Source organism: Coturnix japonica, chromosome 1 (assembly GCF_001577835.2).
Source record: "Coturnix japonica isolate 7356 chromosome 1, Coturnix japonica 2.1, whole genome shotgun sequence".
In the NCBI taxonomy this organism is placed as follows: domain Eukaryota; kingdom Metazoa; phylum Chordata; class Aves; order Galliformes; family Phasianidae; genus Coturnix; species Coturnix japonica.
In genome coordinates this window covers 31,032,345-31,060,327 of record NC_029516.1, presented here as the reverse complement: position 1 = coordinate 31,060,327, position 27,983 = coordinate 31,032,345, and the positions used below count along the sequence as shown (strand labels likewise).

At 41.3% G+C, this 27,983-nt stretch overlaps 1 long non-coding RNA gene across 1 annotated transcript; it reads right to left on the bottom strand.

The window, feature by feature from the left end:
* Positions 1–292: 292 nt before the first annotated feature.
* On the bottom strand, positions 293–26,981 carry LOC107310696. Its single transcript, XR_001553687.2, has 3 exons — positions 26,691–26,981; positions 2,486–2,713; positions 293–383 (listed from the first exon to the last, which is right to left on the bottom strand). It is a non-coding gene; the product is annotated as an uncharacterized LOC107310696 (long non-coding RNA).
* Between the last annotated feature and the right edge of the window lie 1,002 nt (positions 26,982–27,983).

Genomic DNA, 27,983 nt, shown 5'->3' with positions numbered 1-27,983 from the left:
CTCAGAGCACCACTCCCTCCCCTGCTTTCAACAGAGAATGGCACTAAAATCTCCAGAGCTTCCCAAAGGAAAAGCAGTTATTTTCTTTCCTTGCAATTATTTTCTTATTATTTTTTTCTTCACAGCAGAAATGATTCTGTACTGACTGAAATGCAGAGGCAGAAAGGCAAGAGATGGTGAGCCAGTCGCATGCTTAATTCTCTCTTTAAGTTTGCTTTCCTGAACAGACTGCCCTCCTGGACTAGCTCCAGGGCTGGCTTTGAAGAAATCTTTCACAGAAAAGCTTTCGCGGAAAATCATCTCATCCAGGATCTGCAGGAAAGGAAGTCCCTCTGCGTGCATTCGGGTTATTACCAGCAGATCCTTAGTAATTCTCCTGGCCACTGAGGAAAAGAAAGTATAGTTTCTTTGATGCAAGAGCTTTGATGAAGAAAAACCCTACCTCCTAGCCAGCTTTTCTTTGTAAGATGGCTACCCAAAGTCAGTCACACAGAACCACAGAATCGTAGGGGGTGGAAGGGACCTCCAGAGATCATCGAGTCCAACCCCCCTGCCAAAGCAGGTTCCCTGCACCAGGTCACACAGGTAGGCGTCCAGGCAGATCTTGAATATCTCCAGAGAAGGAGACTCCACCACCTCCCTGGGCAACCTGTTCCAGTGCTCCGTTACCCTCACCATAAAGTTCTTGTGCACATTCGTGTGGAACTTCCTATGCTCCAGTTTCTGTCTGTTTCCCCTTGTCCTGTCTCCACACACTGCTGAAAAGAGTCTGGCCCTCGCCACTTTGCCCCCAGAGTCACTATCACTATCACTATCACTATCACTATCTCCTACTATCCTCTCAGTTGTCTGTTAAGGTAGAATACACTTAGTATATCCCGTATCTTGAAGTTATATATCTGCACAACAAACACTTAATGCTGTGATGTTGTGGATGGTGTAACTCAGCCCACTGGCAAAGGAAGTTAGCCTTGCACACGAGGCCTACCAGACCTTCCTGTAGCGTGTCACAGCATGGATTGCCTGGCAGCCCTGGTTGGTTTCTAAAAAGCTAACATAGCAAATGACTCCCAGATGAGTCAGGCCCATCCCTTCAGACCAAACCCAGGGAACTCCAAAGTCGTTCTTTGAGGAGTCTTTCCAAATTTAGTTGTTGCCTGATCATTCGGTCTGCAAGACTTAGCATGAGGGGAAGAGCTGCAGTGTTAGCCATTCACAAGCCAGCTCTTTGCTTCTCATCAAACTTCAGCAGCAGAATCACCCAAATTCCTCAAACCACACAATAATCCAGACCTGTACATAAAGCAGCTGGCAAAACCCGAACCCAAGACATTCCAGTGTGATGCTACTAGAAGGACAGATGCACTTTACTTCTATACTAGCAACATTCTCCAACAAGGTGTCTTTTTTCCTCAGGTTTTCAACTTAATCTAGTTATTTAATTCAGACTCCAAAATCACTGAAGACAAAATTGAAGTGCTATCTGAGCTTAACAAAAGATCCTTCCTATGAGGTTAAGTCCTTGGTTTCACATCTGCACAAGATTTCCAGGACCAGTTGTTGCTTAGAACTAAATCCCATTCACTGAGACATTTGGTTAAAAATGAAGACATAGTGCATGACTGGCTGGCTGTCCAACAGCAGTGGTCTATCACTGCTTCAAAACATTGATTGTTATTATGTGACACATTTCTGTTTCCCCTCTCTCCCTTAGGGGTCTCTATAGAGGTAGGGCTCATCTTTGGCTTGGGAATACCCTGCTGCAAGTCACTAAAAGCAGAGATATGCCACAAAATGTGTACCCTGCTCTCATGCTCTTCTCCAGACTTCAGCCACTATTGCAGGTAGGTTGTTTGGCTGGATGGACCTTGGTTTGAGCTGTCAAGGATGCTGTTATGCTCTTACAGCCACACACACCAGCAGTAACAGATAAATAATTGCTTGGAGATATCATGGTTGTTTTTTGTGTTTCAATACTTAGATACTGTAAGCAGCATGAAGAAGATGCTGAACACATAAAACACTTTGTTTCTATTTTGTTGCAATTCTCCTTTTATTGGCATGAATCTGGGAGGATGAGACCACTCACTAGCAGAAATCTGTATCATCCCAAACAACTATTGATAAAAGCCTTTGTATCAAGTATTGGCACTTTCGTTTTACCACCGATCCATTCATTTCATTTTTGCAACATTTTATTGTATTTAAATTGATTTTGACTTTAAAGATAGCAGAAGTGGTCTTCCCACATGACACATTTTGTAAGAAAATCTATCTTGGAAATACTTTAGTGATTTTTCTACTACTATTATTTTTAATAATAACAACTTTGATACCTTCCTAACAAAACATGGCATGCTGTTTATCTGCCTTTTCATGTCCATGTATCCATCACTCCCTTATCCACAGTGACTTCTGAACAAATTGGCAAGTTAAGTAAAGTTTGGCAGATGCACAGAGATCCCAAAGATAATTAAGTTCTTACAAGTTTCATAAGTGTTCATAGCCAAGAGAGGAGATAAAGACGCCTCCATCAGCAGAAACTGCAGAAACCCTCTTCATGTGCCACAAGCCCGTTGACTGCTCTCAGGCTGGTCATCGTGTACAGAGAGATTGGAATCAGACTCAGCCAATGCTGTGTGTTCTTCATTTGATTGTTGAGGTCACAGAGGGAGCTGGGTTAAGCACTTGTGCATCTGAGTGACAGGGGATACTGAGGAAGGCAAAAAGGAACAGAAGACTGAAGGGATAAGGGACTACAGTGCTAGAAAAGGCAAATCAAGCATAACATACAGAAAGGTATTTGATTTATCCCACTTATAAATGTACTTGAGATCCGTTGATGGTGTTTTTCATGCACCTTTTCATGCACCTAGAGATTTTCAGCTATCTTGTGGAATAAAACTCTGCATTACCCAATAATAGTAATGCAGAGTAATGGATACCAGAAATTTAACAGAGATCCAGGCAGAGTGTTGTTTCTCCTGCCCATTAGAGGATGATATTCCATATTTATGGGAAAATGAGAAATGTTTTATTGTGGGTAGATGGTGTTTACAGGAGTTTTCCTTGAGTATATTTCACTGCTTGAATTGGGTTCACTTTCCGTACAGAATAGCCAAGAGCAAGCCAGTCCAAACAAGGGCCACTAAAATATACACAACATACCCCTCGTGTCTCTAATTTCTAAATGTATAGTCTATACAGATATGTCTTTCAATGAAGATTTGAACTCTGAGCTTAAGAAATAGTCACTGTTTTTCTTCTTTGTCCTTAAAGCCAAATGTTTAAAATTACGTGAGTCCAGTACAGAACGTTTTAAATGTGAATATATAAATTGCAGTTTAATAGAGAAGTGTGATCTTATAACAAACTCTTTCATATTCATTAAAGATTAAAATAGGTGCTACATGCATGCTAGAACTGAGCAAGTAGCAGCTCTGTGTTGATTTCTGACAAAGTATAAGGTAACATTTGCCCAGGAACAACAGTGCACACGACTGCACTAAGAATTGTAGAGTGTCGTTTGTAAATAAATCCCCAATATCTAATTGTCAGGTGTTTGAACACTGGTTAATTTCAAGTGTGTATGTCCTTTAAAACAGAACTGATTATTCTGGCATTCTTATTATCATAACTAATCAATGGAATAACAGAGGTGCATGGAATATAATCCTCTCCTGTTTCCAAAAGTGTACCTCACTCAAACCAGGACAGCTTATCTTCACTCAGAATTCAGTACTTCATAGGCAAGGTACTTTAGCTGGGTGTCAGCTGAATAAGCAACTCAGTTCTCTTCAGTAGTGTTAGCCACGTACCTAAATTAAGCATGAGATGATTTGATTTGCTGGACAGAATACAGAGTACTCCAGACCTTTCCATATTTCCATCTGCAGGCTGAACATATTGGCACTTTGTATTCCGATGCATAGGGCTGCATGGATTTGAAATCCTGGCCACAGGAGGGAAACTGATGAAACTAGGGAAAAATATACTTGGCACTGGTCTTGGGTTCAATCTACAAGTGGCTGTTTTTGTTGCTGCTGCTGTCAGCAGAGAAGATCAGCTGAAGCCAACTTAGTTGGAAAGATGCTTCTATTTCATCAGCATAACAATTATGTTAACGCATGCAGCAAGCTGCAAGGGTCCACTAATTTTGGGGGGAATTTAGATTTAGATGTCTCTGTATTGAGACTGTGTGGGGGTGATGGGTGAGCACTGGAATATATGGGAATATATTTGATGTAATGATCTGATCGTTTATTTTGCTTTCTGGGGAGGACAAGCTTCTCAGAACTGTATACTTTTAAAATAAATCCTGAGCATGTTCTGCAAAATGGATGGCACAGCATCAGCAATTATGTTAAGCCTTTTCTAAAGAAGCCATCCTCCAATTTCAATAATACTTGAAAGAGCAGGTGAAGTCTCGAAAACAATTAGGCTCATGCAATTAGATGAGTGGGATCTCAATGACTGCTTCAACAGAGGGAAGCTAAGCAAAATTTAGTTGTAATATGTTACATTTGACGGTAGCCCTTTAGCCAATCAGTTCAAATGAACGACTAGCCATTCAGAGCATGTGCTGGTAAAAATCCTGTTTGGTAGGGAAACTCAAATACAGGATTTTTCACAGCAAAAAGAAGGGGATAGCCAGACTAACTAACTTCATTAGCTCACTGAACAAAGCCTATGCTTGCTCCAGATTAAGCTATCATTTCAGGCTTCAGGTAGCAAGTAGACAGATACAGAATACAATCACAGCTAGAATAGGAGAGTGTGGAAAACCGTGTAAATAAAGCAAAATTCACATTGATTCAAACCATTGATGTTTGTAGATGGGAACTCTGGATGTAGAAAGTACATGTTCGTACTGGGAGCAATAGAAAAATACATCCATAAGATACATTTATTTGATGCAGGATGTATGATGTTGAAGAAAGTAGTAAAAAAAAAAAAGGAGATGTTGAGTGTTTTTTGAATGGAAAATTAAAGAAGTCAAACCATATTTACACAAGCATTTCCTCTAAAGAAGTGCTTTGTTTTTTGAAACCTAAGATTTGTCTCCCACACAAAGTAATCAAATGTTCTCATGGATTTCTGCAGGAGAACACACTGGGACATGGTGGAGCATAGTAAATGAGCAGCCATATGCAGGTGCAGTTACTGGCAGCTCTGCTCTGAGAGTCCAGTAGGTTTACCATGAATGTTCTCACTATGGGATTACTAACATATTCCCCCTTTCCAGTGTTTCTACTTTTTTTTTTCTTGGAATGCTGCTTGCTTTCCTGAGGTGCTCTTTTGAAGGGAGATGCTTCAAACACTAACAGGGGAATGGTAGCCCAAAGCCATGTTCTTTTGGATGTTCTTTGTCTCTGGGGTCATGCTTTGAAGGCATCTGGAGGAAGAATTTAGTCTCCTTTCTTCACTGTAATGCCAAGGATTTTAGTAAACCGGTGAAACAAATCTCTTAGATCAAACAATACTGCAACTCTCCTGACAGTTTAGAAGAAGTGAATATCTTGGGGCCAAAATTTTATGTTTTTACATGGTTCTTACTCATTCGCACCTTGGGCAGCGCTCCATTTGTTTCAACAGACTTGTGTGAGGGATAACCTCAGGATTTAGTTCTTAAAAGGTAACCAAGTATCTTAAAGATTATCATAAATGCAACTAAGATCCTTTAGGCTCCAGTGTATTCTGCTTCCCAATTAACCATTCCGGGGTCTAAAGGAGGGATCATCATAAATCTTGAAGTAAGAAACGGAAACATCATTATTTAAGACTGAGAACGCTGTTTAAGGACAATGCTCTTCCACTTTGATGTTCTAGAAAAATGTAAACAAAAGCCGTAATTTGTGGGGCTGAGGATTGATCGAGTGCTCAGAGTACAACAAAGCCCTACGGGAATCTGGTGGAAGTATCTGAAATTACTATAGGGAAGAAATTTGATCTCATTTTGAATGTAATTAAAGCCTTCTGCATCTCCACAAAACCCTGGAGATCTCTGATGGTTTACCCACTGGGGAGGACACACAGATATGAATTTTAATAGTGTCTTTTGGTGACGTGGTGGATAAAGACAAATTGATCACAGCAGTATGGAAAAAAGCAGGTGATGCATTACCAGGGCCACTGGGTTCATGTTTTCCCAGACATGGTGAAGGCCACCCAGATCATGAAAGAAAGTTGATATGTTTAAAACCTCGAGTTCTATGATTTGGAGCTTGATATGGCTTTCTTGTTTCCGGATACACTGGATTGTATCAAAAGAAAAATAAGGCTCACAGTCCAAATTCTGTTCTCATGTACACAAAACCAGATCTAGATTAAAATCTCTGATGTCAACAGATTTACACTCATAGAACAGAAAAGCAGTGCAGTCCTTCTGATTACAATGATGTATGTCATCGTTTATTATCTGAAGAGTAATGGAAGAGTAATGAAAGTCTGAGAAATGTGAACTCTGAGAGAAGAGTTTGTACATCCCACCATGAAACGTTGGACAGAACACCCTACAGAAGTCTCTGATAAAAATAGCTGTGCCTGGTCTCAAAGGACGTGGTTGTTAGAAATTTGTTTCTTAGACAATGTCAGCCATGCACACTGATGGGATGTAAAGTGAATGTACTATGATAACTGTAGGCTCCTTACGCTCTACTTCTTTCTAGCCCATTTAGTTATACTGAGACAATTAGATAAACACATATGATTACAAAAGACATTGATCTGACAGTCATGAAAACTACAGCAGATGACAAAGCAGACAACAAACTTGTTATTGCTTAACATGTTAGCTCTGACCACTGTCTAATTGTGTTGATTAATATTTGGTACATGTGGATATACACACACAAACACAGCCGTGCACATATGGATCAGATCAACGTGCGATCTGCTTTCAGACCTAGCCATTTTTCAGTGCCAAAGCTAGCCTGCAGCCTGCCACAGAGCCATGCACTCAGCATGCTGGGGAGCCTCATGCCTTCTGGAGTTCCACAATATTAGCCTAGGTGTGAAAAAGAACACAGATTTAATCCAGGGACTAACACTCTATACAGAGATGTGGCCTTGGAAGACTCTACTCAGCCCATGTTCTCCCTCCTTCCAGTAGCCCTTAATCTAGTGGCTATAGCACTTTGCTGGATGACAGCTTCCTTGAGTGTGAATCCCCACCATCAGTACTGGGGATTGACCCATACTCTTGAAGGTATGTGCTCCAACTGTTACATCAAAGGCAAGATGGTGAGGCTGCCAGAACTGGAGACTCATTTCTAGAAGACAAATTATCTGTGTTGAATTTCTGAAAGGAGAGATGCTGAAAATCTCCTTCAGTAAGTCCCAAGCTATAGATGCAGAGTGAATGGTTACAGTTCCTAAAGCGCTGAGTCAGATCCACTGATCTGAGGACATTTACAGATTCATCTCTGTTCTTCAGGTTCCTCAGCCGGCCGATTCCAGGCACTTACCAGCTGCTTTGCATTGCAGCCCTTTCTCTGATGCAGAAGAAGCCCAGGCATCTGCCCTGAGAAGCAGATGTCAGAACTTGAGTGTAGCAGGAATTAACTTCTAAGCACCTAAGTCCTTACTGGAACCGATCTTCTGCACCTGTGAACCATGTCAGACATGAAAGCCATAGTCCAAACTCTTCAGGTCTTGCTGGGAAGAGCAACACCTGCATACCTGAAAGTCTGGGTCAGTTAACTTGCACTTACAAAGGTGTGCTGGCTTAGCTGCCTTCACCTGAAAGTGGAAGATTGCAGGGAGATCTAGTCCTCTTCCATTCCTTCCAAGGAACTTATAAGTTAAATTCCATAAAGATAGGCAGATACTTACTTTTATTTACTTTGGGTATTTCCATACGAGAGCTGAAATTACAGAAGTAGGTAATGGGGATTTTTCTCCCGAGTTACAAATCAATGTCAGGTGCTCATATAATTAGCATTCACCTTTGATCCAAAATTCCTATGGATGTATGTTGTTGTTTATGGTTTCCTTTATATAATACTCGATTGTGTAAATGCTAATTCTGCACCACCCTTCTTTTCCTCAACAAAACCCACCTCTAGAACAGCAGAATGGTAACGTCTTGTAAAAAGCATTAGTGCATGGTAATCAAGGAGATAAAGGTGTTTTCCTGCACAACAGACTGAGTCTTTGACCAGAAATCAAACTGGGAGATGACACTGGTAGGCACACAACAATTGCAGACTAAGAGAGCATTTCTCATAGATTTGCAGATCTTCCTGTCTTCAGAGAGCAAAGAAATAATCAAGACCAACTTAAATAAAATCAGCTAATATCTGTTTGTTACGTATGGTACAATTTTACCGCTAATTTTCAGTCCGGCAAACTTAATGCACAGGGATGCAGTCAAGATTGTATAACAGCAAATAATAGCACAATAAAAATGTCCCCGTGACTTAAAGGTGCAGCAATTTACATTTCCACAGAGCTGTGAGAAAAATCCTGGGAAATACATTTTTCCCCCATTTTCCTTAGTTTATTTCTGAGAAGGAACATTGCTTTGTTTCTCCTACACCCATTCCAGCCCTTGATAGCTGAGCTCATTGCAGAGCTAACAGCACACACTAGCATCTAGACTGCTGTTGTTCATCGATGCTGCCAGAATCACTGATAGAAAGTGCCTCACCATGGCTTTGAAAAATGCAGGAACTAATTAAGGAGTACTGATATCAGTGTGGAATACAGTGATCAGACAAATGCTGTGTTTAGTCTGATATCCTGTCTCAAGGAATGTCTGCAATCGATGAGGAATCGTGAAACCAAACAGAAGGAAGCTATAGGTCATTCTACTGGCATATAATGCTGCCTGTGCTCAATTAAGTATTTAGACCGGCCACTAATAACTTCCTTCAGAAAGAGTTCAGCCTCTTGAGCCGAGGGTCTGTCTCTCTACAGCTCTCATTCTTTGTTTACTTTTTTAAGCTGAATGTATACGGTTATAACAATCTGCTTTCTTTGTGCTCGCTGAGATCTTTGAGCAATCAGTTCCTTAGCTAACTGTTTACTGCGTTAAGCCATGTTTTGCTCCCTTTGCAGTTGAGTGAGCAACCCTCAGTTTCTCTGAGGAAGTAAGCAAAACATCCTATTTGCCTTCCCTGCCTAGTTTGCTGCTCTACACAGCCTGTAAAAAGACACACCATAAACAGTTCCTATCTTGCTGTTCTCCTTGGCTGAATCTCTCATCTGACATATGTTCCAGTGTATTACCCACCTATAGCCTGCTTGCTTGCTTTTACAGCCCAGACTTCAGTTCTGATTGACGTATCTGTTGCTTTGAGTAGCTATGATAAGAGAAAAAGGCACATAGCTATAATTACCCATTGCTCTTTTAAAAAATGTGACCAGCCTTCAGAAGCTATCCAACAGCATGAGAAACTCACTGGTATAAAATGGTATCGCTGCCAGAAAGCTAATGAGCAAAATGAGTCAATTGAGAGCATTCATGAACTACCAGACAGAGAACCAGAGACCTGTCTTTGAAGACAGCAGCAGAAATAATACAATTCTCTAGCATGTTTTCCCTATGATAAAGTAGCTGTTCCAAAAGTCAGCATTCTTTCATAGGCTGCCAAAGCTGACGGAAGGAAACATCCAGTCAAAGCCTGTAACTTAGGACCAGTTTTCCAATTGCTTGGGCAGTTTCCGACTTGTGCAGGTAGCAGTGAAGAGTGCTGGGTTCGTATTTCACAGAGCTCAGGTTAAATCCAAACATTGATGAGGGTCTCCTGAGAATTCGTTGTGGGGTTTGTGTATATATATATATTTCCTTTGACAGTCCTGGCGATAATCTGCAAGGAGGTCTTTGTTTGTTCCCTATGGAAATTTTTGACTGGTTTGCATTTACAAAATCAGAATCAGAATCAGTGAAGAGAGACAAGGAAAGCATGAAAATCAACATAGAGTGAAGCAGTGAGGCACTAAGCTTTGTTGATACCACCAAAACCTTACCCATTAGCCTCTGTTAGCTCCCCCTATGTAGCGCGTGTTCTGTCTTCTCTCCTTTTTTACAGTCTAACAGATGAGTTAACGGAGAGGATCTATCTCTATAAAATAGATAATCCATTTTAGAAGGTTGATGGAGTTAGTTGCCTGGTCCTCCCATTGGAGCAATTTGCTCACAGCAGGAGTGTATCCAGCAAAACACAGTTCTTCACACAGACCTCCCAAGTTGTCCCATCTCTCCATCAGAGAAAATTTTCTGGGGCCTGAGGAAGGGAGAGTCCTTCTGAGAAAATAAAAAATGAAAATGCCACGTCTAGGTGGAACCCTGGAAACATTCCACAGAAGAAAAGCTCATTATGAACCCTTTCCCTACAGAACTATATGGCTAATCGGAAGTACTTGGGAGGAAGACAGAATGCTGGAGGGGAAGGAAGATCTGGATTCTTTTCCTTTCTCTTGTTCAGGCATTATAAGAGATCTTGAGTGAGAGTCACAGTTGCTGTGTCTCACTTTCTCTGCAGGAAAGAAAAACTGATTAATGTTACTGATGTCCTTGAGGAGAGATTATTAAGGTTTAGAAACATATTTTAAGGAGGAACTGTGTGGGTTTTTTAACAAATAAAGTAAGTGTGGCACACACTTCACATGGCTAGCGCAATACACAGAGTAAGGGTTAGCCTACAAGCATAACTCTGACACTAACTCTGCATGATGTGCAGTGTTCTGCTCCTAGATACTGTCTTGCTGTCTGCATGTTTTGTTCAACACGCGCACATGATACAATCTCTCCTGGATCAGCTGACTGAGCTATTCACTGGCCAGAACTGATGGTGTTTGCTGGCAACTGTTTTGAAGGTTTCTCAACCCTGGTATTTCCTCAAAGAACACAATTTCTTCAGTTTATTGTTAAAGCTAGCAAGAGGAAAAGTATACAAAACCAGTTTTGATACAGTTGAAATGGAACATTGAGTAATGCATTTGATGTGGCTTTCAGAACATCAAATGGCTTATGTAGAGATAGGGGGAAGGATAACTTGAAAGTGCAAGTTGTGCACCTGGACTACTACGACGTTTGTCTCTGTGTTCCTTAATACCTGTTTTCTGTCTTGAAAAATGCACACAGGAGTAATTTCAGACTAAGGATAGCTTCCAAAATCCCATCAGTTATATAAGTGGGACTGAAAAATACCAGGTTCTCACTATTTATTTTCTCTAATGCCTGTTTCAATAGAGATATGAAGTCTGGGAGCATTGCATGACTTCATACGCTTTTTTCCAGAAGTAATGATAAAGAAGTTACATGAAAGACCAGCCCAAACCCAATCTTTGAACTGAAAGATGAACCAAATACCTCAGATATATATTTTCCAATTCATTTCTATTTGTGCTTGCAAATTTTTGGTGGTACAAAACTGCTCCCTTGAGTTCCCAAGTGCCTGTGCAACTGGAAATCTCAAAGGCACAGCCCAAAGTATGGGTAAAGTTTTCAAGAACAAAGGAAATGGGAAAGCAGCAGCCTGCTTGACTTTGAAGTTGCAGGGAACCAATGAACTGACATTTCTGAGTGCAAGCAATTTTTAAGTTCATTTTGCTTTATATTTAAGAAAAACATTTGCATACAAACTTGCCAGGATGACTGTTAGTCAAAGTGTATTGTGCTCCCCTAGAAAGAGCCAGGGATGGAGAATATGAACTGCAACATTCCCTGGGCTTCTGCAATATTGCAGCTGCTCTCAATTAAAGTGAGCAGTGGTTTCTAGGGACTGTATCTATGGTATTTATCTTCCAAAAATTTTTTTTATTATTTTGCAATGATTTCATGAATTGCCATTGTAGCTTAATAAAGGAATGTTACAGTAGTAACCGTATTGTCTGCTTATGTCTTCTGCTGAGAATCCCAATACACGTTAAGTTACTGTCAGAGATGTAAGGTATAGCTGTCTATAAAGAACCAGAATATGAACAAAGATTAAATAGTGGATTTCTCATTAAAAATACATATGCAGTTAAGTCCACAGAAATTACCCTGTGTTGAGGAAGATAAAACGTATATGCTCTCACGAGCCTGGAAAAAGGTGTCTGGCAAACCACTGTCACTATGTTAAGCACAGTAAGAAACATTAGACACAGGCAAAACTTTGTATTTGAAACTCTAAGTAACTGATGGGGTTTCGTCCAGCTGTGTTTCTGTACCCAGTTCTTCTGAAGTCTGAGGGTGATTTCCCTACTACCTTAAATGTGACCAGCTGGGGCATTGCCATGTATGAGTTAAGAAGGAACCTTCTGTTTGCACAGGATGAAATCCACCAATCAGTTCTAATTCTATCCCAAATCCTATTCTGAAAAATGGATCCTTTCATATTTGTCTGTTTTCTATTTGTCACCTGAAATTATTGATCAAGGTATCTGGCAAGCTGTCAGAAGACCCATTATTGCGTGTCTCTGCTTTGCACTTCTTCCCTGACTCTGAGTGATATTTTATTACACTCACTGAGCCTGTGTGAAAAGGACAATCACAACCAAAATGTGACCAGTAACACCCTGTGAAACACTGCATGGGTTTGTTTTGCATAACTTGAAAGAAAGACGTTTGTCTGGAAACAGCAGGAAAAATGGCAGTGACCACAAGGATGGGAGAGTGCTTTCTAAACCCTGCAGTCCATGATGAGCATTATCAGCCAATTTAAAGTGAAAAAATTTGCTTTTTAATATTGCATGCTGCATTATTCCATTGTAATACTGACGTAATAACTTCTAATTACATCCCAGCAGTTGCTCTTGTGATGTAGCTGACATATTATAAAACTATTTTCAAGTCAAATTTTTCCATATACCAGGGAAAAGGTCTGGAACAGGGAAAGCAGCACTCTGTGGTTCAGGATGTCCCTATCTGTTGCTTCCTGTAAGTACTTTGCGTGCCTGCAGCCAGCCCTGATGGTACAGTAGACAGCTGATATCACATAAGAAAAGTATCAGAATCTCCATAGCAGCTGAGAAGGGGGAAAAAAAAAGGAAAACAGAGATAAATTTATGTCAACAGATATGTTTACCACTAATGATCATGAAGCCATGATACCGTTTTAATTACCCAGACTTCTCTTTTATAATGATGGCCCCATAAAATGCTGACTAAATAAAAACTAACAGCAATATATGTAAGATGGAAAGCAGATGGCTGAGATTTTTTAACTAGAAGCAATTGCTGGAAAAGAATGGCTCCTTTTGAATCAGTTGCCTATTTGGCTAGATACGTTCTTTTAAAAAATGTTTTATTACATGATTAGAAGGTTTGAAAGAGTCAAATGCCTGAGGAGTGTGCTGGCAGATAGAGAAACATGAAAGAGTGACTTCCCTTTAAAAACATTGGCCCAGATGCTGTTCTTTAACAGAAGGAGCAAAAGAGGGCAAAGCAAACTCCAGCAGAGTCTTGCATACTGCCTAGTACAACAGAACACAGTTTTGTACTGGTAAGTCTCAATGAACCCTTCTGACCTCAGTCTTAACAACAGCTACCACCAATATAGGCTTTTTTATTGCGTTCATTATATTTTCCTGAGACCTCATCACAGTCTGGTTCTCCAGCCTGGTGTTCTAACTCCTGTAAGACAACTCCATGAGTCCCAGCTCCCCTGTAGTATAGTATCTGTAGTATAGTATCTGAAACACAATAAAATCAATTCTTGTGAGAAAGGCTAAAAGGGAATTAAAATGGAATTCAAGCATGGTAAGAGAGACAACTAAATGTTGGCTGTCTAGAGGTTTATTTATCTGAGTGCTGCTATTAGGAGCTACTTGCTGACTCAGGCAAGCAGTACTGCCTGATGGCATGACACATGCTGACATTTTGGCTAGAAATAACAATTGTAAACAAAACAAACCAACCACACAAAAAGGGATAGGAAGAAAAATAAAACAGATGAGGCCTCAGTTTTTTGACACCTCCTTTGGAAGTGAGGTTGGAATTCCACAGATGTACATTACTGGGATCTTTTTCTTGTGAGACCGTATCTCCAAGACAGAAGAAAATGAAGTGTGGTGACTCAGACACTCTTGGTGAGGTCCCTCTGCTTAGGGACTGGCTGGGCATCAGTCAGTGGCTGGTGAGCAATTGCTTTGTGCATCACTGTTTTTTATTATTTTCTTTCCTCTTTACTAAAACATTTTCTGTTCTCTTTTTGCAATTGGTGAGTTCTTGTACTTTTACCTTTTCTGATTCTTTCCCCCCTATCACTGGGGAGCAGTGAGCAAACGACTGCCTACTTGGCTCAGCTGCAACAGCCCTGTTGGCAACCAGCTCAGGGCTCAAAGGGTTGAGAAAACAACATTTATGACAACACTGCACTAGAGAGAACAACAGTATTTGTAAATAGTCGTAATTTTTATATTTGTTTAATAGTCACAAATGAGTTATAAACTACCTGACACCAATCTCTGCGTGAGCTGCAAGTTATGCAAAAAGATTTCAGGCATTGTCCCAATGAGCACCTTGTCACCAGGCTGCTTAGATGCTGGGATAATGAGACTGGTAGCCTGGAATTAGTGGGAAGTGAAGTGAGGAAGCTGGAATCTCTCTTTAGGGAAGGGGGCACTGATAAAGCAATTGGAGAAGGGACATAGGCCTTCACCCTATGGAGATGGCTCCTGTTAAGCCTGAAAGAAAGTTATCCCCTCAAGGAAGACACTGCAAATTTCTGAGCAAGTGGACAACCATGGAGGGAGGCATCCAGTACCTGAGAGAATTAGCTGTGCTGGAGGTGATGTATAGTGACCTAAATGACCAGCTATCCAAAGATCCAGTTGAAGTCCAGTGCACATGTTACACGTGGTGGAGGTTCACGCAGAATGTACCAACACTATACACCAGGACATATATTGGACACACTGACCAAAAAACTATGGTGATGTGAAGAGATCTCCCTCCCTTCCCAGCTGGAAGTATTCATTAGTTCATTTTTGTAAATGCAAACCAGAAGTCCCATCACTAGGATCAGAAGTAACATCAGCCCTTCTGCTCTGTCTGGGGATCTTCCCAGAAGAAACTGGAGCAGTAATTTTCCCAGAAGAATCCCTCTTGGCTGCTGTTTTTCCTTGCAACTCATGTACTCTTTCTTCTAAGTTCAAGGTAGATTTACGATCCAGCTTCCTCCCCACAGCCATGCAGATAAAAGTACAGGCATGTAAAGTATACCTGCTACATCTTCTCTCACTGCAATACACATTTAGCAAAAGCTGCTTGGTTAGTCAACACTTGGGGATCTGCCAGTCGAGCTGGCCCTGCCCAGTCAAAACTGTTATGTGCGGTAGAAAGGGAGAAAGTTACTGTAGTGAATGTAAAAAGCATGCTGGAGAAGACAGATCGGGTTATAACTGCCTTGGACAAAGGCAAGCCCATGCATAGAATTGCTTTCAATCAAGAACCTGGGAGTAGGTGATGTGGAGGAATGGGGAAATCAGATGAGTATCTTAAGGGGATTTGATGTAGAGTGAGAATAGCCAACAATTTGAACTGTATGAAGCCAATTGTTGCGTGATGCTGTATGTCACCCCGTTATGGCTGCTATGTCACGCCCATTGTGTTACAGCATCAGTCACCCAAAGTAACAATGAGTGAATCTTATAAGAGAATCAGGCAAGTGCAACGGTGATGTGACCAACAAGAGCAGGCTTCAGCACGCAACAGTCCAACACTGTACATCATCTCTCCTGCCTTGAAGGACTGTTATGATTATTATGATGAAACGCAGAATCATGTGCTAAATGACCTCAGTGGACATTTTAAAGGGGTGGCTCAAAGACTAGAGAAATTATGTCTCTGTGTGTAAGTCAAAGAATGGAAACCATGGTGGTGTTTAACGAGGATGTATTGGAAAGGGAGGGATCTGATGATGTAAATGGTACAAAATAAGGGGCATATATTGTCCTAGTTTTGGCTGTGATAAAGTTAGTTTTCTTCATAGTAGATGGTATTGTGCTGTGTTTTGGGTTTAGGACAAAAATAGTGGTGACAACACACTGTTGTTTTAGTAATTGCTGAGCTTACAAAGAACTAAGGTATTTTCAGCTTCTCATACAGTCCTATGTGTGAGGAGCCTGTGGGTGCACAATGGGCAAGAAGGGGATAGAACCAGAGCAGCAGCCAAGGGAATGTTCCATCATGATCAGTAATAAAAGCTGGGGGGAGTTGGCCACATCATCTACTGTTTCTTGGGGACCGGATGGGCAGATGGTGAGAAATTGCATTGCACATCATTTTTATTATTCTTATTTTCTTTCACTTCATTTTATTTCCTTCTTATTGAACTGTCTTTATCTCAACCAAAGCGTTCCCACGCTGTTACTTTTTTATTCATTTCTTTTTCTCATCCCACTGGGGTGGGGATTAAGCAGCTTTGTGGTACTTAACTGCCTGCTGGGTTAAACCACAACTCACCTAACCAAGAATAGATATCTACAATGCGAAAGTGTAACAGATTTGATTGTTGATGCTGCTTTATTAGTCAGCGGAAATAAAGAAGGTGTGTAATGTAGAGTAATTGCAATCTCTTTTTCTCCTAAAAAGGAGCCTGGGGTGACTTTCTCTGTTATAAAGGGCTCCACTACAAGCAGGCCAAAATGGGTGAGATGAATTCCTACTCTGGGTTTAACACAAGTGCCAAGTGATGATATAGGAAACAGCAATAGGGAAGGCTCTAAATACTGCTGGTGAGTTTTCCTGTCTGAATAGCATCTTTTTTAGTTCATGGGTTTAATAGAATTAAAAATTATAAAGCATTATTCTTGGAGGCAGGCATATTTTGTTTATTAAAAGTACTGGAGTATAGGATCATGGATTGGCATACAGGGTAATTCAAAGAGTTACATTTTTCACTGACCTTCAATGATCTTTTCTGTACTATTGCTATATATTCAAAAGTGATAGTGTTAATTCTCATTTTACAATAGCTGTTTAAAAGCTCAAGATAACCAGGTAGTTTTCTGTTTCCCCTAATGGGCAAATTCACTGTGATCATCACTGGCGGCTCTGGAAGCAAGGTTAAAGACACAGGCCCAGAAAAGAGCAAACAATCCCATTCTCTGCAGAGCAAGGTGGGAACGTTATGGCAACTTAATAGTGAAGTAATGTCCACAGCTGCTGCCTATGTTGTGCATGTTCTAAGGATAAACAGATCTTGATTATCTGCTAGTGTTGTACCCTTTGTAAGTCTCCATGTGTCAAGGAAAATAATGTAAAACTATTGATAACTCCAGAAATTCCCTTACAGAGCTCTCCTTATTTGTGGAGTAGTAAGAGCTTCAAATATTTGTGAATTACGGTTTATCCAACGCTCTAAAATGTTATTTAATACAGTTCAACAAGGCCATACAGATGGTACTAACAGTACAGCAAAGAGCAAAACCAACCAGTGCTCAAAGGTTTCATTCATTTTTCATTTTCTCTACATTAAGTTACCAAACTCATTTTCACATACATATTAGAAAAGTCTGTCTTAAAGTCCACTTGGAGGGGAAAGGAGTTAAAGATAAAAACACGAGATATTATATGAGAAAACATCGCTATGTTTCAATCAAGAGTTTGAATGTGCTTGTAGCAATTTGTAAAGAGTGGCACTACTGAGTAATTGACCATGGATAGAAAGTAGAAAGGAAGGCAGTTCAGCAGCTTCTAGAGCTCCAGGTTAACTAATGAAATTAATGATTTCATAGGGCCCATCTTGCAAGAACCTAAGTCCTAGCCTCAATAGGATTCGTCCTTAAGACAAAAATTAAGTCCTGGAAAACCTTCATGGAGACTATATAAATATAAATGTATATATACATATTGAAGTGTAAACTGCTTATTCCTCTTTGCACTCAAATTGGCAGAACTAGAAATTGAAGGCATCCCAGTTAGCCACAGTGACAAGAAGACCAATTATAGATAGACAGACATCCTGGAGGCAGTACAAATAAGCCATACTCATTTAAGAAGCTCTCTTTCACCTGAGAGCATCATACAATTAAAAAAGAAAAGAAAAATAATGAGTTTAACTACTCTGAAATCTATGTACTCACTTTATTACACAAAAGCCACCATCAATAACTATTTTCATGAACAACCTAAATTAGTGGCTTCATTTTAACCAGTTAACATCTACGTGGTAGGGCAGAACCTCAAATAACAAGCCTGTTTGCAAGATTTTTCTCATGGATTACACCAAAAGGTCTAAACGTGTACAGATGTGCTGGGGAACACTGGCCTGTTCACTAACAGCCTGAAGCTAATGGCTGAGGATTAGAAAGAAAAAAGTTACATTGTCTGGTCCTTTCTTCTTAAAGAACGCATTACATTAGTCATCTATTTTCAGCTTTCTTTATGTTTACTTTAAAAAATGCTGTATTTCCACGGATAATGAGTTATTAGCATTACAAATACACTCTATCATAACGCTAGTGGTTGCCAACTACCATCTGTATTTCTGTATGACTCTGCTTTTCAAAACTGCTCCAATGGAGAGATCCAACTACTCCTGAAAACCTGGCGGGAAAGTTCCATTCAGCCAATAAGACTTGAATTGCTAAATCCAGTAGGTAAGAACTATATTCTGCTTTTTGGGTCTCTGAAGCACAAGGCAGGATAACAGTTCCACCAAGTGAAAACAGTTCCTGAGATCCTCAGCAATAGCTCTTTTAGTCATTCGCTATATGAAAATCTGGTGTTGATCAGTTTGTAACCTTTTGGTAGAACAACCACCATGAAGCATTGGCAGGAATGGCTCTCTATTGAGAATCCACAGATGCATTCAGGGGAGAGTCTACAATCAACAGCTTTTCCCAGCGCCATTCCTTCTTCACCTCTTCTTCCAGCTTCTCATGGCCATCCCCCCAAACGCATCAGGGCAACCTGAAGTCACCTGAGTACGCTGACTCTTACTTCCTGCTCATTTCTTCTGCAAGCATTTGTTCGCTTCTCTGCCTTCTGGTTAAGATCAAGAGTAGTGTGTGTAGTGTAGTTCAGCAGTAAGCAAGAACAGGCAACTTTCTAAAGGGACAGTTGTGTACAGTGGAAAATATATATATATATATGAAAAAAAAAGAACAAAAGTAAAGCACTGTGAGCATTAAGCTGAACAAAGACTGTGGAGCAATGTTAAACTGCACCATCTGTGGCTTTCATTTGAGTCTGATTTCACAAGGGCCTGAGAAGGGGACTAGAATTTCTAGTGAAAATGCATAGCATGAAAAATGGGAATAACAGGTGCATATTACAGCAGCTTTACGCTGCAACACCTGCAACCGATAGACCAGAGCATGGGATTAATAGGAACCTCTGATACATGGCCATCATCCTTTGCAACTATGTGCTGGGAAATTTATCTCTAAAATTTGTAACAAATGACAATAACATGGAAGCCACCCTGACACTTTTCCAGTCACAGAGTTCTTACCTTCATTTCAGACTTTCCCCAGTGAATTTGCTTTAGATAGGCAAAGGATTAGAGGGGACAAAATGTGAATGGGGATGGAAAATAGACTGGATGTATCTGGAGCAAAACCACAATGGGAAGAAGAGTGGGAAGCGCACACTAGCGGAGAGTATCAAGGCTGAAAAACTGAGGAACTGGGAGACTAATTGCTGAGGATGAAGTATGGGAGAGCATCTGTGTAATGGAGATGAGCTGAGTGCAGGATTAGAAAGAGAATTGGAAAAGAAGAAAGGTATGTGGAGCAATTGTAACAGCAGTTTCACTTGAGACTAAGAGGATAGATGTGAGAGCAGATGTCTGGAAGAAACCTCTGCAGGAGGGTTTGGAGGAACCACAAAAGGAGAAGCAGTGCAAGGCTGCATTAAAACTGAATAGAGCAGTGGCATAGGATGCTTCTGAGCAATTCCATTAAAACAGGATTTTCTCCCACCTTATGGAGGTTTAACTAACTGCCTGTCACACTACATATGATTATGTATCAGCTTTCCAAATTAATCCCAGCACTTTTTCAAGAACATGATTTGGTCATCTTAAAAGCTGGAAGCAAGTTCTTCGGGAGCAGTTTTGTAGCTGAGAACTATCTGGTTTCTGTTTTATAAAACCAGTCCATAATGACTATTAGCCTCTTCTAAAGTATTTTTGTAATAACAGTTCAGAAGTTTAATGCTTGCAAATGAGCTAGTAAGCATGTATAATACTTCCATTGGAAAACACATTGTGGGTGCATATAAATGCAAAGGACAAACCACACTGGCCTTAGACACAGCTCAAGCAGACATCCTATCAGACTGATATTAGTTAATTCTGGTTCAGATCCCTTGATACGTTTCCATCCAAAACTGCCTTTTACAAGGAAAAAAAGTCTGAATTCAGTTAGACCTGATTTTATACAATGTTTCTGAATCTGTGGTTAGAATAGATCTAAGTTCTTTCTAGGTCCTGCTACAGACAAACCTTGAGACTTTAAGCAAATCTTATGAACTCAGTTTCTGTTCCCATAAAAATAGAATTATATCTCTTTATCAGATAAATTATAACACTGAATAGCCTGTAGGGATCTCTAATTTCCTTGGGTTCAGATAAGAATATACAGAATCTTACCACTGATTTGACATACTGTACCAAAATAGCTCAGCAGGGATGTAATTCTTACCAACTTTCCTAAGATTTCCACAAAGCAGGACAGAATAATATCAGTACTTGAAACATCATGTTATTACTTAATCTGTAAAAAATAGAAGCTCTACAAGTCTTTGACAGTGATTTTGTTGGTCAGTGGAAGCAGTAAGTTCAGAAAGCCTCTGTTGACACTGTAACATGCCACCTGAGTGCTACCAGTGCTCCACAAATTGCCCTATAAAAGAGGGCAATTTTAGTAGGTGTGATTTTGCTAAACTTTCAGCATGTGCATGTGCTAGGGTAGTTTGTCAGGCCAATAAAATCTCACTGAATTGAATTAAAACTGAGCACTGACTGCCCTGTGAGAAGTCAGCACATCAGCTATCCGATGCTGCCTGCGGTTTAGCAGCTAGACAAACAATTCCTCAAGCAAGTCTCCCACCCTGTGAATCTTCATAATTGGTCGTCTTTGTTTGTAGGAAGGTAATTCAAAATTCACATTTCTACTCTTAAATCATCCCTCTGTCCAAAAGGAACAGTTCTGGGAAAACAAAGAGGGAAACTTCACTAACCTCTCTCAATTCCTTGAGGAAGCTGTATGACTCCATGATGCACCATTATACATACCAGAGCTCCGTATTTGATACCTAGCACTCCAAACATAGGTAGGAGATACACACAGCAGGACAGCTATCAAGACAGGGACTTAGTGTTTAAAATCGAAGGTCAGGAAGATGTATTATTCTTCCCAAAGCCAATTCCAACTTGAGATTGTTAATTCAGCCAATGTTCTGATTGCTGTGGACAATAGCACACAACAAATCTTTCTGCCCAAGCTGTCTAATTTAGACAAAATCATAATCCTTTTGGGAAACTGTCATCATGTAAGTGGAAGATGTGGATATAAAGAACAGTGTTTCCAGAAGTAAGGTAAGATTTACCATCCAATTACTGGACAGTAACTAATATTCAAAGGTCACTTCAGGCCCTGAACAAACCCAACTCTCTTACACATTTAGAAGATAAGCTGTTCAGCTTTAAAAGATTTCTTTGCTTTATTATGACTCGGTGTTGAATTCTGACTATACTTGTGATCAAAATTATGGTTATTTATAATCTGGGAGCACCTAGTGGTCTCAAAAAAGGACTTGGATCATGTCAGGATACAATGGCAAGACTCACTCTCTCTCTCTCTATTTATATATATATGTACACAACAATACAAAACCATACCTGATACCTGCTTAGTCCAGGAAATCATTTCAACTGATGGAATCAGTTAGCTTCTAGATAGTCTTTGTAGATAGCTTAGGGATAGACTGTCCACACTGAATTGCATTCTAGCCTCTAAAACGTGGTCTTAAACTATAATCCGTAATGAACTATTAAACATCAGGTTGTGTTTCCTATCCAAACCACTCCTCTTTTAAAGCATTAACTATAATGTGAGGTATTACTGCATTTGGTTCACTTCAAATGTTTTGCTATATTCTTCACTATCAGTTGTTGGTAAAGTCTTCAATGTCACAGTCTTACATGAGGAGGAGTGGTTTTGAGTTTCTCACCTTTTCCTGGAAATGCCCCTTGTAAAACAGGCAAATCTAAGATTTATGTAGGATTTTTTTTTCATTATAATCTCTCTTACTGGTTTTCTGAGTGAATCAGTTCCAATCCTTTCACTCTCATTTCAGTCTTTCCATGCTCCAGCCCCTCTGTTGCATCTCCATAATGTCTGTTTCCTTTTGGAAATCTCTTAACTAGAACCACATGTAATATTCATCATGACTGAGCAAGGGAAAAGGTTACCCAGCAAGACGGCGGAGTCTCCCTCCTTGAAGACAACCAAAACCCACCTGGACATCATCCTGGGCAACCTGCTCTAGGTGACCCTGTTGTGTGACCCCACTGTATAACCCCCCACAGGTCCCTTCCAATCTCAGTCATTCTGTGATTATTTAATTCTAAGTGAACTTAAAGTTGCAAATTCACCAATGGTAGGAAATATTTTCTGTATTGTTTTCCAGATCATTCTTTTCTAAACTTAAAAAGTTCACACCTTGAAAACTTTACAACCTAATTAAAAGCAAGCTTTTCCACTGTCAAAATACTAAAACACACGTGAAAGTTAGGGAGGAAAAATATGATGTTCAAGCAAAGTCATTAAGATGATAAAATGCTGATGTTATGTTAGTTCTGCAATTTTCTTCAACAGAATTTCTTTATTTATACTAGAAATGCTTAGGGAATGATTCTCCATCACCTTTGTGCTGTAATAGGGCAGCTGGGCATTCCCCAATGTAGGAAATCCCTGCACAGAATAAGGCAGTGTAGGAGGCCTTCATAGGTGGCCAGGGCGGAAAGGAGCAAGTGGCATAGGATAGGCCCTTGGGAACTGTTCAAACTAGAGTAATTTAGAGCATTCCTGCTCTCAGTTATGCCAGGGGCCACTTTGGCATCAAGTCAACCTAGAATCCAGGGAGAAGAAAAATGGCTTACAGCCACCTTCCCCCTCCCTATGCACTGGGTCTGCACCATGTGTGGTTTGGCTGGCTCTGAGGATCTGTCCCCTAGATTTTTAAATAGAGCGTTGAAGTTGAAAAGTGAAAGAAAACGGAATATGAAGAGTAAGAAGTGTAGGCAAGAGCTAAAGGGAGAGATTATTAAAAAAAAAAGAGGGAAACAAGATGGGTGGTATTGGTAAGTGTGAAGCAGAGCTCATGTTTAGCAATCTGAAGGAGCACTGAGGAGGTCCAGCTTTGCTTCCCAGCCATACCAGAGATTTTTTTTAGTGCCAAGACTGGCCTGTTTGGGTCACTTTCAAGGTTACCACCGATCTTGCTTGAGCATCTATGCTAACCATCTTTAACTTATTCCCTGAGAACTAACCAATTTTGCCTCTAAGTGCTGTCTGAGGTCAGAAGCATCTTTAGCCATAATTGCATATACTGAATGTTTGAAAAGAAAAACACTGCTATCTTGAGAGGATCCACAGGACACATGAATGTATCAGCTTTGGTGAAAAGCTGTATGCATGGTGCTCAGGAAAAGATTTCAGCACTGTAATTTCTCCTCCATCACATGATGTCATGCATATCATACCGTAGTCATGGAAGGCTCAGGTATCACTTTACGTCTGTATTCATTGTAGCCAGGAGAGGGAGTAGGGAGTGCTTACACAACTGGAGTACTCTGATGGTTCACCTCAAAATATCCGTGTTTATCAAGATTTACCTGGAGTCTCTCTATGCCTTGGTTTCTCAACTGCAAAATGGGAATACTGCTACCTACCTAACAGTAGTGTGACAAGGACACATTGGGTCAGAAGATGAGGTACATCCAAACTCAACGACAACAAGAGGGACAAAATGATGGAACCGCTCAAGACTCAGATTTAAAGCAAGACGTGAATAAATAGACAGAGGACAGGTGTCACTACATCATAACTAAAAATGTACCCAAATTCTATAATTTCCAAATGTACCAAATACTAATATGCTAATATTAGTAAAGCACTTTTTAGCCTGAAAAGTTGTTGACCCTACTGCAACCTTACATGATACTTCACTTGTGCTCTGCTATGTACCTCCTTGTGCCAACCAGCCCTGTTGTGCCTCTGCCTTTTCATTTCTTCAGTCAAACTGTTGGTATTACTCATGCACCTGTTTCACCTTAGTGACAGGGAAGAGGAAATACTCTTTCTCTCTCCAATATTTGTGCCAAGGTAGTTCTCCTTACCCTCTGAGAAGAACCAGAGTGAGACTTACAGGCATATGGATAGAAGTAAAAGAAGTGCAAAGCTTAATTCCCAGTGTCTTCATCCTATCTTGTCATTTCTTGGCTCTACCGTAGAGTGAGGTGTCACAGAGATAAACTCTACTCTTCCAGCAGGATTAATGGGCAAGGAAAGGAAGAATGGGGTTGCTTTTATTTTTCATTTACTGTTCCCCAAGCCTTAAGTCTATATTAAAAAGGTTTATTACTGTTACAGTAGTGGTAGGGATTATGTAGGAAATCCACATAGCATGTCTACTGCTACTGCTTGTCCTGTTTCACAGTGGGAGATGATAGAGGGTAGATTTAGGTAGATTTTAGGAAGAAAGTATTTGCTGTGAGGGTGGTGAGACACCAAACAGGTTGGGGCTTTGAGCAACCTAGGCTAGAGGAAGATGTCCCTGCCTATAGCGGGTGTGTGTGTGTGTGTGTGTGTGTGTGTAACTAGATATTCTTAGAGGTCCCTTTCAACCCAAATCATTCTATGATTCTATGTTGTCCAGCAACCCTGAATGTGTTCTTTACAACAAGCACAGATCATTGTCAGAAGTGCACAGAAAGAAAATCCTAAATTCTCCTAACTCAGAGATCATCAAACTCCAAGTCTGAGCACATATTCAAACTCCAAACCTCTTGTGCCTTTCCCCAAATGTTTCTCAGCTCAAACTTCACTTGCACCCAGAGTGTGCTTCACTTTCTCAACCACCCCAAACTTCACTTGTACCCAGAGGGCTCTCATAAGTTAACACTATGCTCCTTATCAACCCATCCCAGAGTCTCTTCTAAGTATCAGTCTTCAAACTGCAGAAGGCAGTTTGAGTCTGCATCAAGCTGTTCCACGGAGTGCCTCCACGTTGCTGCCATTGCTTTGCCTCTCCCTCTGTGCTCTGTTACCATTCTCTCATTAGATACTACACAGGAACAAGACCAGCCTTAGCCTAGTTCTCCCTGGAGCAAAACAAAGCAAGTGAGCAAGAGAGAGTACAAAACAAAAAGCCCCAGTTACCACTTTGGCAGAGATTTTAAAACACAGAATGTAATTATGAAAAGGTTACCCAGATGGGACCCAGAGGACAGGTGAGGGGAAGGAGAGCTGTCATCAAAGGGGAAAAACATCAGATGTATGGCAGCCCTATTGCTGTAATACAATTCCTATTCCATGTGCAAATGTACAATGAAACGATAGTTCTCCTGGCCAGCAAGGGTTGGGTGTAAGAATTTTTCTTTTTAATAACCCATTCATTTGATAAAAATCCAGTCCCAGTGATCACACCACGTACGTCACTAAAAGTCTGAACCCTGACAGAGGTTCCTGCCTACTTTTCTGAGTCTCTACCCCAGTACACGCACACAGACACATAAGAACCTGGTTTGAGAACACTGTTACAATGTAAAACAACAGGCAATAGTTTTATCGTTTCCATTTTTTAACTTAGTATTTATCAGCTGAAATTGCTCACAAAGATTCCATTCTGGAAAAGAAAGCAGACAGAATGTTACAGTATAAAGGGTGAACTGGAAGGCTATGATCAACTGAATGGAAATGAGTTCTACAATGTTGCAACACAACAGTGTGTTGCCCAGAGCTCCATCCGTGTTACGTGTTCATTCGAAATAACTGCTTCACTATGGCAAAGTTGTGAAGCTTACTATTGCTGACCATACAAGTGGAAAGCTCTTTGAAGGGGAGTTATTATGTATGAGTTGAATGCTAAAATACTATCACTTATTCTTAACAACAAAGACAAAAACTCTGGGAATGGCTAAAACCCTGCCCCCAGCATGACACGGCTGGTGGTTAATGCACTGGAGATGCCAAACCGACTTGAAGTTATTTTTCACCCCTCCACTGTTCAAATGCCTGCCCTAAATTAGAGCTGCTGGCACAACGCAGCATTCAAGAAAGCTCGCTTCAGCTACATGCCTGCTAATGGGCTCCAGTTCTTATTTTCACAGCATGAGAATCCCCAGCAGCTCAGAGATAGGTCAGGCCAGTGGCTTGTTTATGAACTTATCAATTGCCAGATGGGCACAAAGTGGGGCTGAGGGGCACCTAAACTCTGCTGGGCAGTTACTCACTGAACTCAATAGTTTTCCATTTTGCATGTTTAGTTAAGAGAGAAAAAATAATATGATGCAACCAAAGTGTATTTTATACATTCAATCAAGGTATACCATATAAAGGAACAACATCATTGATCACTTAACATTAAACCTATCTTTCTCACAGTACTAAAAAGCTGAGGCTACCAGCTGTGACAGGCAGGTCTGGAGATGGATCCAGTTGTGGCTACACAGAGTTTTTTGGCATCTTATCCTGAATATCTTAATTAGAAAACGCCACGGACCGCTGTTAGCAGGCATAGTTACCCGGTTTTCCTACCCCAGACTGTCACAGCACAAGCACGAGAGCAGGTCTCCAAGTCTTCGGGCATCCCTCCCACCCCTGGATGCCGCTTTCACACGCTGGCAGACACCACGGCAGCCCCAGCCACAGCTGGCTCTATGGCAGATGTCCATGGAGGGTTATGTATTGTCTTGGCACAGCTCGCACTCCCCCTCCCTTCGCTGCTAGAACTGCATGCCGTAGTAGATTGCTTTGCACTACGAACTACGAAGGACAACATTCGGCTGGTGCCAAGCAGCGTGTTTTGTTTTTTTTTTTTTCCCCCCCTTCTCTATAGTAACTTACACTGTAAACAGTACAGTCCTAAAACTGACCCAGGGAACGACCGGGAAAAAAAGGGGGAAGGGGTAGGGCTGGGGCAGCTCTTCAGACGAGGCAGGACAGACATTAACAGTGCGGTCAGAAGCCCCGCGGTCGACTTCGGTGCGTTAACGCCTTCAACCCTCCTTGCTCCCTCCCTCCCTCCTTCCACAAAGTCTGCGTTTTATTTATCGATCGGGTGCACTTTGGAGATCGGAGGGCTCTTCCCCTCACCCCCACCCTTTCACCCCTGCTCCTGAAGGAGGAGGAGAGGGGGAGGAGGCAGAGCGCTGCATTACGAGCCGTCGGCGCTCCTGCCCCGACCTCCAACAGCCCGATCCGCCTTTGAAGTTTTCCACCCCTCGACTTGAAGTGAGATCGATTACAGAAGAACAACAGGGACAAAGAATCCGCTGCTGTACGTGCAGCCACTTTCCCACGATCGGGCAGCCAGCTCGACAGCAGCGAGCGATCAGCGCTTCCCCTCCGCCCCTCCTTTGCCACCATTCAGAAAACGAGCAGCCCCCGCCCCGAACCCTCCGCTTCGCCGGGGAGAGCTGGAGGCGGAGGGGGGGGGGAAGGAAGGCTGCCCAAATGAATGGCGTGGTTTCAGAAGGACCACGAGCGGGGCACGGTGAAAAGGCAGCTCGCAGTGCTGGGGGGGCGGGGGAAACAGATCAACGCAGCCCCCCGGGGCCGCTGCTCACTTCGGCCCGGCCGCGGGCGGCACTTGGCGGAGTCGAGGGAGCGGGGAGGCGGCTCTTCCCCTCCTGGCTCGCGTTGAACGGGGAGATTTGTTGTTGGAACTCGGGTTGAACCCATCACACGTCGGCTGGCTTTTCCAAGAAAAAGCAAAGCGCTTCATTTGTCACCGGGCATCCACTCCATTCATTAGAAAAATCAGAATTTTGTTGTTATTATTATTATCATTATTATTATTATTAAACGGAAAAGGC